Raw genomic sequence first — 14,939 nt, 5'->3', positions numbered from 1 at the left:
AACAAAGTACAGTATCAACAATGGATCTACCTACTGTGGGAATAGAACCCACAGCCTTCTGCATCAAAAGCAAGCACACTACTTGTTGTGCTATTTACAATGTAAGCAGACTCAGCATAAGCAGCACTAAATATTTGTTCCACTGCAGCTCTCAGCTCCTTATAAAATCTACTTGACACTCAGCTGTATCTCTGAACTTTGCAGTACAAGAAATGTGGAAAAAGCCAAAATTTATTTTGGGGGGGGAACAAAAGCCCAAAAACCAGGGACACATTTTAAACATTGCTTGTATAATGTTGGAAAGTTGCTAGAATAAAATGCTGTATTACCGCCATACCTTTCACTGCCAAGTATTGAACCCAGGACCCTGTGCAAAACAGCCAAATCATCTATTTGCATGAAAGAAAAGAAGACTGAAACTTAAATGGCTACCATTTAGTGAATTCAGTTCTCACCATAGCTGTCAACATCTTAGCACAAAACACCTGAACAAAGCCAATAATGGGGGAATACAGCCCTCAAACATATTCAGTGAGTTCAGTTATTACCATAGCTCTCAACCTTGGCACAAAAAAACCTGGACAAAGCCAGTAATGGGGGAATACAGTCTAAACAATAGGGACAAATACCCACTGAGGACACCAGCACAAACCCACACAAACACAGGGAGGACATGCAGACTCCACACAGAATGCACCCCAGCCAAGAATCCAACCAGACAACCCGTAGCTGTCAGGCAACACTGCTACCACTGCACTACTGGCTGTGTTAAGTAAAGTAACAAAAATACAGAAACCACAGATTTTATGAGAAACAGAACAAATATGAGGCAAAAATCTGCAAATGTTTTACAAATGGTGGTGGGTAGGGAATTCAGGCTTTTGTCACTTGGGCCCAAGGTACATGGTTCAAGCCTTATTCTCTACCCACCACCATGAAGCTATTGGGGCATTACACACAAACACACACACACACACACACACAGAGTTTCTGTACTCAGCTATGTCTGTCCTCCATGGTGATCACACACTGTCCTTCATAAACACCCTACCTGTATCTGTACTCAGCTACATCCATCCTCTGCAGTGCCCTATCTGATCGGTCCTCCATAATGGCCCAGCTCCTCTGTAGTGTACTACATTCATCCTCACCAGTGATCCTGCAGCCCGATCAGTCCTCCATAACCTGCGCATGCCATTGGGTCTCTCGTGAGATGTGAGGAGGCTGGAGCCTCCTGCTGTTGGTCCAGCCTGTGGGCGATGCAGTCCAGTGACCTTCTGGTTTGTGCAGTTGTCACCGCACAGACTTCTGGGCTGGAAGGGCAGAGTTTCTTGCCTTCCCTATCTGGACTGCCTAACAGAGCAGACTGGAGCTCGAAATGCCTGAGCATGCATGCTTGGAGTTCCGGATTGCCTAACACAGCAGTCAGGAACTAAGCACTCATGCGCGGAGTCCAATAATTTTTTATTTTAATATGTTCGGGGAATGGGGAATTTATTTAATTGATTTTTATAGGTGGGGGACCCATTTTACAAGTGGAGGGGCTGCAGTCCTGCAGTCCTATACCACGAGCCACCCCTGCTAGTGTGCAAACCCAACCAACGATGCCAATCACATTTGCATGATATTAAGCAGACAGCAACAGTGCCAAACAGAGAAGAAAGCAGTTTACAAACTAAGAAGGCCAATGTGACAACTGTCATTGTCTTTTTTGGTTTGGATGCCCCTGTACCTGTTAGTTGATTTAACTTTGTAGACATGTATTGGGGGTACTGTGGCTTTACACACTGATTAAATTAATTTGTACAATGTGGGATTCACACCTATGCATTAGAGGAAAAATGTATTCTTCCACGTAGGTGACTTTTCATCCATGATACTGAAGAAGTGCTTGATATAAATATACATATATATATATATATATATATATATATATATATATATATATATATATATATATACACACACACACACACACACACACACACATAGATACATACACATGGGTCTACCTGCAAATATCCAAACCCCATATCAGTGCATCCCATTTCACTGAGATGATAGTATTGAATCTTCATTTAAGCAAAATGTTAAACCATTGAAAATGTTCAAAGGGAAACTAACCATTTGGCCATTCTGGAGGTATTTGCCCTTTCCCCACTATAATGCAGTCTCAAAGTTGGTATATATAGTTAGGGGGAGTGTGGGGGGCATAGCCCTCCACATCAAGAGTTGTGGGGGGCAAATCACCCCACTTTGTTGGGCTTTAATCACTTCAGTTTGTGTATGTTGTCCTGGTGGGCAAATGGTTAGTTTTCTGGTGAATGTTTTCACTGGTTTAAGGTTTCGCTTAAATGAAGATTCAATATTGTCTCGATGAAACGGGATTCGCTTATATGCGGTTTTGATATTCTGAACTAGACCCATCTATATATATATATATATATATATATATATATATATATATAGAGAGAGAGAGAGAGAGATAAACATATATATAAATGTATATATATATATATATATATATATATATATATATACACACACACACACACACACACACACACACACACACACACACACACACACACACACACACACACACACACACGACAGACTGAGGGGTTAACTAGATATATGTGTGTGACCTGGCAAGGTCCTGGTTTCTACATTCATGTGTGTATGAGTATCATTGAGGTCTGAAGGCCATAAACAGCCAAAGAAGATAATTATAATTACAGAAAAATAATATTCAGTATACCTCCTGTCACACATATAATTCATATGGGATCCACTGCTATAAATATTTATTGTTATTTATTGTTATTTATAGTTATTGTGACAGCCCAGCACTGGCCCAGTAATCAAGGAGCCTCAATCCTCACCACTGGCAGCAGTGGGGAACATACACACTGGGAAGATGACAAGTACACACACAGTTAAGTGCAATTTCCCTTAAGAGCACACAGGGATCATAGTCAGTCTTGGGCTGATTCCTCTCTCTTTCTCCAGATCCCCACTAAGGCTCCCTTCTGGTACAGCTATAGCACTGAGATCTCAACTGAGTGGCCAAATTAAGATCTCCAGTACCCTCTTTGTCCAAGCAGTGCTTCGTGTCCCTGCCCAAGTAGCTGACACACATACTCTTTGAGATTTGATTTACACACACACACACACACACACACACACACACACACACACACACACACACACACACACACATACACTCACACACATACATACTCACACTCCTGGGAAAGGCTGGCACAGGTTTACTAGCTATACCCCCCTTCTGCCCAGACTTTAAGGTAGTTCTGACTGCTACCAGCCATTCTTTATCAGCTTCTTTAAGGCCCTTAACAGACGGTATTCAATCCTACTGTGTAATGTTACTATTAATCCAAATGATAGTTTGACCAAGGTCCAGCCTATTAGGAGTGGCCTGTACAGTATCACCAAACAGATACACAAGTACTCTAAGAGCTTAAGTATCTCTACACAGACCAGCCACAATTGAAAGGTTTAAATATATTTAATAATAAATAATAAAAGAACAAGACAGTACTAAATAAGTAATCAGTTACATCAGAGTTAAAAAATCACAGGAAATATTTAAAAGAACATCGCAAGACAGTCTCAAATAAATAAAGAAAACATATAAGCTATACTTGACTTTATTCCTTTATGAATCTAAAAGAGTTACTATGCCATAAAAACTTACTTACAGCAAGACAAGTGCAGAGGTGGTGAGTGGATGTTCTTGTTAGGTCAAAGACAAAATACAATATGCTCTCTCTTTCTCTCTCTCAGAGAGTTCTTAAATTAATATCAAATATTACTGCTGGGGTTAGCTCGGATGACATCACTGTTTGTCACCTGACTTTATTTGTCACCTGACTTTAGTTCTTAAGCTAAACCCCCATTGTCAGAAGCTACCAACATTTAGCATCTCACTGTGAAAAATACATGAAGAAAGGCTTCTGCTCAGAGCTGTGCAGCTGTTGGAAGTCATAAAGCAAAAAAAAAAAACACTTCCACATCGCAATCCTAGTAATTACTTCTCTTTCAAGACAATACAGAAAACTTCTAGCTCTAGACATTGTGCCTGCTACTACACTGAAACTGAGAGATAACATATTTTGTTTATGGTCAAGCTATAAAATAACTTTCTTAAACTATTCTTAAGTTTTGCAGGTTAATCTTCTATGTTCCAGTAGGGGTACACTGGGAATACATCTCTAAAGCTCAGTACTATACAAATCCTGTTCAATACATACTTTTGTGCCAGCAGTGTGATACACTCATTAACATACAGTTCTAATATAGTGGTAACACAAGCAATTGCATCATGTTATGTACAAAATTCCAGATAGTGCTGGCAGTGTCTCCTTCTGTCACACTTCTATATAAATTATATTAATATTCACAAATGACATATAATTATTTACAAAATTCAGTGTGACAGTTATGTTAGAATTTTTTAATTTCTTTTTTAAAATTGAGTGGACAAGCATTAATACAATTGGGAGTGTTCTAGATTAGAGCCCAGGCTCACCTGTATTGTAGCCATAGACTTACACTTGCTGCCACAGGAACAGTTAAGAAACAGCTGTATGTTTTCATATTCATTATAAAGTATGTGTATTGACTGCCACACAATGCAGCTTACTGGGTATGCATGGCAGCAAAAAATAGAGAATAAAATGTATTCATTTTGAAATTGTCTACTGCCTGCTTCCTCTCTGCAAGTGTTCTAGACCTGCAGGTGCTGAGGAAGGTTGCTAACCACCACGCAACACCATTTAGCAGGTTTGCATGATGGAAAGCAAAAGATGCAATAATGTATCCTTTTTTAAATCAAGACTGTCTACAATCTGTCTGCACGTGTTCTTTCTGCCTCCTGTTTGGGCCATTAGTCAAGCTTTGTGTGAAGTTAAGTGACACATAAACGTAAAAAGTACAGCTCATCTTGTTTTTATCTTTGTAAGCAGTGTTTATTATGATTCATCCTTAAAAGAGAAATGTGGGACTTGAACTTTGAGATACAGATAGTATATACTGTGAGGATCACCATGTTTAGCAGATGTGCTACACACATACATGATCCACAAATGTAGTTTATGTATTGGTTACCATAGAAGTACAATTATATGACATTTATTGTATTTATCCATTTCCCATGTTTGTGCTAAGCTGCATGCTGTGCAAATAGTGGTATTAAAAATAATTATACAATAAACAATATTACAAAATAAATACTAGTACACATGAAAGATTTTTACACAAGTCTGGATTTGAACTCTTACACCAATGAACCTAAAAAACACAGTAAGAGTGTATTATCCCTCTTTGCCACATACATGGCTTTGCATCAGGAATGAAAATAATTGTGCATGCAAGCAAGTCCCAAATAATCCACAGTATTAACAAGACATATTGCACTTGTACAATTCAGAGTTGTTTGCATGTGTGCTAATTTCAGATGTAGTGCAATGACTGACCACACAGCCATTTATGACTATTGTTTGCAGCAATGGAACTCTGTCTTATCTTTGTATGGTGTTCATTTTGCTGTTATCTGATCAGTAATCTGAGACATGCACTCTGTAAAGCATTTTGTATAATTGTCCTTAAAATGTATGAGAGTATTAAATGGCAATAATATACAGTTTTCAACAAAGGCAGGGGAATTTTGATATTACTGAACAGAAACTGAGAACTGTGTGCTGCCTACTTCCAGTTAAAACTTTGATTCAATTACTTTTACACTTTCTAAGTCTAACCTGGCTGACACACCCACTGGAGGTAAGGGAGTCTGAATCTCTGTTGTGTTTTCCTTATCCCAACCAGCAATCATTCACAGTTGTAATCCATTAGTAACAAACACTGAGGAGGTTCCTGCACTATGTTTACACTTGCTACATGGAGCCAAGAATTTGGGATTCAACAATTCTAATGAGTTTACACCTCATCTGCATCTTCAACATGCTCACAGGCCTAAATCTACACTATAAAGAAGTAACCATGTAGCTAAGGAACCTGAAGATGAGGAGAGTTGTGTACGTGAATAACACAGAAGAAGATTGGTATTACTTTGGATTTATCTTCATAAGGTATGCTTTCATTTTTCTATTATATACTGGATTTGCTCACAAGTAACTTGGAAAAATATTTGTGTGTGTGTGTGTGTGTGTGTGTGTGTGTGTGTATATATATATATATATATATATATATATATATATATATATATATATATATATATATTAATGAATTCAACTTTTATCTCTATGCACTTCTTAGAAGTTTACTGATGGCATATGCATTTTTTGTCAGGGCATTTTACTTTCTCAGATACACAGCCTTATTAACATTCATCACAAGTGTTACTGTTACACCTGTTTCTCTTTACACTCTTCCAAATTAAATGTCCTTATTGTCAATGACTCAGAATGGCTCATAGACACCTCTAGGGGAGTTCTGGGCACAAGTAGAGCTGACTGGCAATTACACAACAATGACTGTTCTGTGGTAAATGTGTACAGATGTTTTTTGGGACAGTTTGTTTGAAAGCACCAATGTGTTATTCCTTGTTTGGTACAGTATGTCATTTGCCTGTTGTTTTGGGAGTGGGAGAGCCAAGTTTCATTTCTGTGCTGCCAAAATCAAAAAACATTTTTTACTCACATTTACTTTGCTATTGGTAGTCCTTGTTTTGAATCAATCATTGATTTGTGTGTGACTGTGATATTTTACAACAACATTACCCTTTTTATATTTGAATAACTGAAGTTTTTTGTTTCTCCAGAGGGTAATATTGAAAACCTAATAATATGTGTTATATCTCAGCAGAACTTTTATTTATGTGATATTTATGTGTAGTATCCTTTTTGTGATTTATGTCACCTAGGGCTATGGTACCCAAGTGTCCCAGTCCTTGCAAACTTCCCATCAGTGACTCTGAGAATTACGTCATTCTCCAAGCCTTTCATCAACATGGTATCTTTCTGCTTGAGAGAGGACATGGGGGTGGGTCTGGAAGAATGCCAATTTGAAACCAGGTAGTGAACAATGTCAATGTTGTGGGGGGGGGTGCAGCAGGACATATGATCAGGTGCATCATAGGGCCACTGATAATTTAATTGGCCAAGAGGAGAGCAGGCTGCAGTGGCCTGTGTACAGCTGGCTACCAGAGGGGCCCTGCTATACAGCAACCACTGACATGAAATGAATAGTTCCCTTCCACTGTCAGGGATCCAAATAGTTCAGTGGAAAGTGCACAAGAGCATGGGATTAATGTTGGGAGGGAGGACAAGTATGTCCCTGGAGGGGCTTCCAGGTAGGCTTACATATGTTGATTTTTAAAGATTTCTTGTATAGTAAAATATTGAAAGCAATAGTTAGGTTGGTTTAACAATTTTTATTTTGGGGGGGGGGCTATTTACTGATTGATGCAGTTGATAACACATTCTGGTTCATTACACATGGGCTTGGGGTGGACTTGTCAACGGGTTTCAGTTAAATGTATTGCTAATGGACATATAAAGACCAAACAAATTTCCCCCGTGTTATTGTTATTGTGATAATGGTATCCTTACATTTTGCTTAACTTCTTCCAGGATCATCCTCCCTAGCAAGTGTGGAATCATCTGCACATGGTAAGCCAAACATTTTTATTTCAGTACTGATGAGCATTTGAAAGAAATGTGTATTTTTCTGTATGTGTCAGGTGGATGTCAGGACTTTGTGTGTATTGCTCTGCTGTCTACAGTATTGGCACCAGTGTTAGTTTGTTAGCATATATTAAACTGTAGTAGTGTAGCTATTAATTTATTTCCTGTGTTTGTTGCTTATTATCACAGATGATTCTGGCAGAGGAAGTGTCGGACTCTTACTAAATGATGTCAGAGTATCAGCAGACTCTGATGATGATGGTGGCCAAACAGAGGCACAGTCGGGGGGTACTGAGGTTGAATCTGTCACTGAGGTTGACATTCAGCCACCCTCTGTAACTCCATGGGACACAACCAGTAGACCTATCCAAACCCATTTCAATGAGCCCTCCAATATTCGGCAAGTGGAGGGTGAGACACTTGATCAGGGTAGAGTGGTTACTGTGGCTTTAGTGCCTGTTGACTCTGGCCATAGCCAAAGTTTAGGTGAGGTGCCATGCAAGAGGGTTGTTAGGGGTGCTCAGAGGAGGCCTGCTGTCCATCCTCCACTTGATCCTGCTGTGTCTTTCTGTGCCATTTGATGTATGTTTAGGGCCATCATGGTAGTGCAGGTACATTCCAGTAGGGCTACCACATGGACTTAGTTCAGCATCATCATCTGATGTTAGCTAAAATGGCCATGCCTGAGCTCACTCCCATAGTGGCACTGCTTCCATTGCTCCATCAGTGGTTGAGGTGTCCAGACCCAGATGTGGCAGGCCATGGGGTCATGGTCCTGGGCATACTCTTGAGGAGAGCTCATCTAGCAGACATTAGTCACATTCAGGTAGCAGCAGTGCATCTGACCATGGGCATGGACATGCCAGTGCAACTCTTGGCACATCCGGTACTCGTGGTCGGGGACGATGATGATGAACTGTCACCTCTACCATTCAAGGCTCACACCTGTCCAACATACCAGGATGTAGAGCTAGCACAGAACTTGGTTGTGTTCTTGCAGACACTTACACACCAATTTCACCTGAAGTGCCCATACAGCCACACACACATAACAGCTACATGGGTCAGTCGTGAGGCTTACAGTTCATTCTGTCTCAGTGGCCATTTGATATTTTATTCAAATGTTTGCCTGTTTCTCTTACTTAAACACATGCAGTCACTACCTTTTGTGTCAGGCTATGCCTCCTGCCCCCCCCCCCCACACACACACAACACCCTGTATAAATGATAACTGTGCCACATCCTTGTTTTCTATCTTGTGGATTTAGGGATAAATAAATCTTTTGTCTGATGCTCAGGGTGCATAGTTGACTTAGTGTTTAGTACATTTGTGTCTGTGATGCTCTTTTGCAAATTGTACTGCTTTCTTTTTGTAATGTGTACATTCCTCTCAACCTCTTAGACCATCAAAACTGGACCAAGCCATAAATAAAAGAGAGAAAGGTCCAACAATGGGTATAGTTTTTAAAAATGTTGGTCTTACAAACTTAGAAAGTTGATAGAATAACAGATTTTGCATTACTATTTTTATATTTGTGAGGGGTATGAAGTCTGAAACTGAAATATGTGGCATTATTTTCTAACTTCACTCTGTAACGATTTGCCAGTACAAAAGCATGAGGTCAAACTGTGAACATTCTGTAAAATCTGTACATTTGAGAGGTATGAATGTGTGAATCTTTGATGCATGAGACCTATTAGTTGATAGAGGACACACATTCACATAAGTCACTGCTGTCACATCTTGTGATGTCATTGCTGTAAAAATCACACCCCTTACTTACATTAGCAAGTAACAGTATGTCAGGATATGCCATTCATTTGTATTCTTAGACATTTATTTTTCTATTCCAGGTTCAGTACTTACCTTGGAAATTCAGCAGTTGCAAGAGTTTTAGTTCAAGGCTGACTATCTGATGCTAATGCTAGCAATACACAGATATTACATGGGTAAGTAAAGTTATGAACGTTTCCTGACATCAATGTTACTGTATGTATGTGCATAGGAAGAAGGTTTTAGCCCATTAGGTGGTGAACATGTGTGATATACATTGCCTCTTGGCCAGTACAAGGGCATATTGTGCGCACCTACATCTGCCTACAGCCACAGTGGCTGCTGGTTCCCCCTCTGAGTCCTCACCTGTGTGTGGTAATTTTGCCAGTGGTGGTGGGATGTGTGTCCCTTCTACTTGCTGTTCCTGCTGAAGCTGTTTTCTTAGGATAATGATGTGAAGCATGGCGCAGATGGTGAATATTTCAGCACATGCACAGCGATTGTACTGCAGGGCTCCCCCAGATGTTTCTAGGCACCAGAACCATGACTTTAGCTGTCCAAATACATGCTCTGTTATATTTCTTGTTTGAGCATGTGCTTCATTGTAGTGTTCTTCAGTTGGTGTGTGTGCATTTCTGATGGGCTTCATCAGCCGCAGTTCCAGTGCATAACCTGCATCCTCTAGTGAATGACCCTGTGGGATATCCCCTCCAGTAAACATCTCATACAGTTGATAGTTGTGTCAGATAATTGAGTGTTGGTAACTGCCTGGGTTGCCATCACATACATTCAGGATGACTCCCTTAGCATTACACATGACCTGGCAGTTAATGGAGTGATAGCTCTTTCTATTTATGTACACCCTTCCCTGTTCCCTAGATGGTGTTTTGATTTCTACATGTGTACAGTCTTTAGCATCCAGGACTTCAGGGTAGTGTGCTACAGGGTAGATCTCCTGCATAGTTCTGGCTCTGTCCTCAGGTTTGCAGGGAAAATATATGTGCACACTGGCATATTGTAACATAGCATTCAGGAATTGATGAAGGATTCTGAATGCTGATGCTTGTGGCACCCCCAGCATGTCCCCTGTTGATCTCTAAAGGTTCCTGTAGCTAAAATTCTACATGCTACACATCCGTTAGTTTCAACTGGGATTGGTTCCCCTTGGTGTGCCCTTGTTTTTCAGTTGAGGATGACAGAGATTGCAGAGTTCCTGTGGTGTGTCTCTATCCACCTTGTAGAGCTCTACAATTTCCACCTTATGCAGACTGTGAAAAGTTAAATGGGGTCTAAACACCCTTCTCCTTCTTAGCCATGGTCTATTAGCAGCAGCACCAGCAACATAGACTTGAGCCTGCTGCAAATACACATAATTGACAGCAACAGCAGCCCTTAACATTCTTTTTATGTAGCCTAGTTTCCATGGCTATATTCCAATAGGTTTTGGAATTCACAGGGAAAACAAGCACTGAGTCTAAAGGTTGCTTTACAGCCTGTTCATAGGTTCATAGTTTAATAGGACAATACTAGGCTATTGGTCTAGAGGCGCTTATAAGCCTAGCCAAGAATTTCCCCCATGTTCCCACAAATTTAGCACCTGTTTCCCCTGTCCAGCAGGGACACAGTTGGGATCCCAGGGGTGTATTTTCTGTTTCCCATCCAGTCGTCCAGGTTCCTCTTAAAGAGGGCTAGTGAGGTACTCTTCTTGACATGGAGAGGGAGTCTATTCACAAATGTGGGAGTCTTTGAGACACAAATCTATCCCACCAACAAGTTCTATTAATGTCACAGACCACGTTGAGGCCTTGTGTGTGGGTTGCATGAGTGGAGTTTGACTTATGGATAAGCAGCAACACCATCAAGGCTGGGTCTGAGATGGCCTTGTATGCCAGAAACAGGTCACCTCTGAGCAGTCTGTACAAGACTGAGTAGAGAGACAGGGCTTTTAGCTTATCTGGCTATTCCTTTGGTTCCTATTGTTCTTTCCTTTCTTGCATCTACTCCCTCCCGATAAGAATTAACTTTAACCATCATCTGATAACTCACTGCTCTCCCTTATATAACCCTCTCTGACCTCTAAACCTCTTTTCTACTCTCGCAACTCTTCACTTCTCCACTGCTTTAAAAAAAAAAAAAAAAAAAAAAAAAAAAAAAAACACAATATTATATTTTTTGGAATTCTTTTTTTATTAGTATCTCATCCTCAAATTAAACGATGTGTTTTTAAATTGATGTAATTGTTTACTGTATATTGTAAACTTGTCTCTGCTACTGGTTGGAGCTTTTCTCCCTGGGCCTCTACTGAAAATGGACATATATCCAGTTAGACTAGCACAGTCAACAAATGTAAATAAATAAAAATTAAATACATTTGTATAGGATAGGTGTTTGAGACCCTGGATTTTCCTGGTCAGGGACCTCTGTGGTCTCTCCAGCTGCTGCATGTGCTTGGCAAGGTACATGATGAAGGGGCATTATACTCAGTAATAGGTCTGATAAGGAGGAGTACAGAGATGTTATGACCTCCTTGTTCCTGGATGAAATACCATTACTTTTGAGGTGGGCCATACAGAAAGCTTTCCGTAAAACGGAGGCAATGTGGTGGTCAAAAGTCAGGTTGCTATCAACCTAGGTGCCCAAGTCCCTCACAACTGATTGCATACTTAGTACATTGTTATTAATGTGATAATTAGTGGGGACACCATTTTCCCCAAAGGGGACACTGATGCATTTCTTGGCATTCAGTTTGAGACCATGCTTCTGGCACTAGTCATTAGCTTGGGTAAGGCCCTCTTGGAGGATGTTCACATCATTAGGGGAATTTAAGACAGTGCCCAGCTTGCAGTCATCTGCAAACTCTGTCAGCCACAGACCACTGGTTTTAGCTTGCACCACAGAAAAGTATATCCCAAACAGTAGAGGCCCCAAGACCAATCCTTGGGGTATGCTGCTCATTATGGGTCTAATACTAGAGGTGGATTCCCCTATTTTGAGTGAGTGGGTTCTATCAGTGAGCCAGTTAGCTACCCACCTGGTAACATATGGATTGATGCCTAGTTGGGAGAGTTTATCTATTATGTCCGAGTGGGGAATAGTGTCAAAGGCTTTGGCTAGGTCAAGGTAGGCAGTGTGCCCCATCCTCCCCTCGTTCATGGGTTTGGTGACTGTTTTGAAGAAGTCAACCAAGTTTAACAGGCATGATCTCTCTTTGACAAAACCAAACTGTGTAGGGTCAAGCTTCTGGATGTTGCCAATGTCCTTGTTTATTTAGTCCATGATAATGTGTACCATGGCCTTGCAGATCAGGCTAGTTAGGCTGATGGGCCTATAATTGCCTGGGTCGGTGGACGCTCCACTTTTGTGTAGAGGGTTGACAGTGGCTGTCCTCCATTCAGCTGGGATGAAGCCAGTACACAGGCTTTGGTTGAATAGGGTGCCTAATACTGCTGAGAGCTCTTGCCTGAGTTCATGTAGGATAAAGCCAGGGATGTTGTCGGGTGCATTTGAGGCTGTATTTTTTGCCTTTGAGAGGGCATTAAAGACCTGCTCCCTGGTGATGAGGGGATGGGGGAAGGTGCTAGGGATGTCCTGATTTACTGACGGGGGGGACAGGGGGGTGAAGTTTTCACTGAACCTGTCTGCCAGCAGGTTGGCTATATGTACGGCGTTTGTGTATGTGGTGTTATTGATTACCAGTTCAGACCAGATTTGGGTGTTACCTTTGAGATTGTGGACATATGTGAAGAAGGCCTTGTGATTGTCCTAGTGGATGTGGCCAATTTGGACTTGAAGTTATCCTTAGAGGATTTCACCAGTGGCCTTATTTGCTTGTTCAGACAAAGGAGAGATTGCTTCCAGCTTAGCACCTGCTCCTTCTTGGTCATGGACAGCAATTTTTTCCTTTTATTATAGAGTTTGTTTATTGCTGCTGTCCACCAGACAGGTTTACTCTTCCTTGAGGAAGATGATTTGGTTCTGTCAGGTATTGCTGAGTCCATGCAGCAATGTAGGTGCTCATATAGTTTTTTGGTGTAGGCTTGGACATTAGTGCTAGTTCCAACTGGTGGGCCAGTGGCTGTGAAGCTGCTTATACCTGCTCTCAAGAGGTTGTAGTCAGCTTTGGAAAAGTATTTTTGTTTGACCCTAGCAAGGGGGTGGTCAGGGAAGATGGTGACTTTCTTAAGTGATCACTTTATGGTTGAATCTTACCAAGGAGGATGACACTGTAGGGGTGCTACAGTGGCTACTCATGTTGGTTAGTACCAAGTCCAGGATATTTTCACCTCTCATGGAGGTGTCAACCAGCTGATCCAATGCATTGTCATTGACAAAGTCGCCGAATCTCTGGGTGTTCGTGTTTGGGCTAGAATAGGTCTTCCACTCTATAGTTGGGTAGTTAAAGTCACCCAGGATTAGGGAAGAGGATTGAATCTTGATGGATTCAAGTAAGTCTAGAGAGGTGGAGTGGGTGTCCTGATTCATGGTTGGGGGTCTGTAGCTAGCTATGATTTGAATAAGTGTTTTGTCACCTATTCAAATTTTCTGTTGAATAGCTTCTCCATCCTGGATTGATTGATCAGCATACAATTCAACTGCTTATGCTGTAATTGGCATGCCAGGATGTTTACTGTGTTTGCACGGCTCTACACTCTGTGTAGAGCCACTTACTGAATACAAAATGGTGTGCTATCATGATGCGCACAGTGTTCTAACAGACTATGTAGGCTTTATTGAATGTGCATCATTCTTTTTCATCCAGTCAAAAAACATACTCAAAGAAAGAAATTTAGTCTTATCCTTCAACTTTGTTTTTTTTTTCCTGCTCTTTCCAGTGCATCCTACCTGACCAGGACTACACTGTAATACCTGCAGTGTTAATTAACTGTATTAAGCTGGGAGTATATGGCCTGCAAGGCCCCCAGAAGTCATGGGGTTCTAGATACTCTTAGGTGCATCTTTTAGAGATTTTTTTTAAACAACCTTTTTCATTCATTGATTGCCTGGGCAAAAGCCATGTTCAGAGAAAGGAAATTTAGTCTCATCCTTCAACTTTGTTTTCCTGCATCCTTTCAGCACATCCTACCCAACCAAGACTACACTGTAATAACTAAATTAAGCTGGGGGTCTGGGGGCTGAGAGCTACTCAGAAGCCGTGGGATTATAGATTTTATGAAGTGCATTTTAAAACCTATTTCTGATCTTTAGATACTATGATGAAATAAACAAACATTATGAGTGTGGAAAAGAAATTCAAGCCTACTTTTTATTTCAAGGAAGAAATAGGTAGCACTCGACTTTTAATGCTCAAAGCTATTGAAACACCAGTTTACAATAAAATGAGAAGACAAATGCTTGTAGGATATATACATCATGTCTGAGAATAGTACCTGGCCCCTATCTGCCCACCTGAAAATAGGTAATCAATTTGTATACCCCCCACTGGTGTTAAATTGGGATTAAATTAAGGCACAAATGCCCACAGTCATATTTCAATC

This window comes from Protopterus annectens, chromosome 1.part0 (assembly GCF_019279795.1).
Source record: "Protopterus annectens isolate FY-2018-M chromosome 1.part0, PAN1.0, whole genome shotgun sequence".
NCBI classification, from domain to species: domain Eukaryota; kingdom Metazoa; phylum Chordata; order Ceratodontiformes; family Protopteridae; genus Protopterus; species Protopterus annectens.
Note: the sequence above shows the minus strand (reverse complement) of the source record.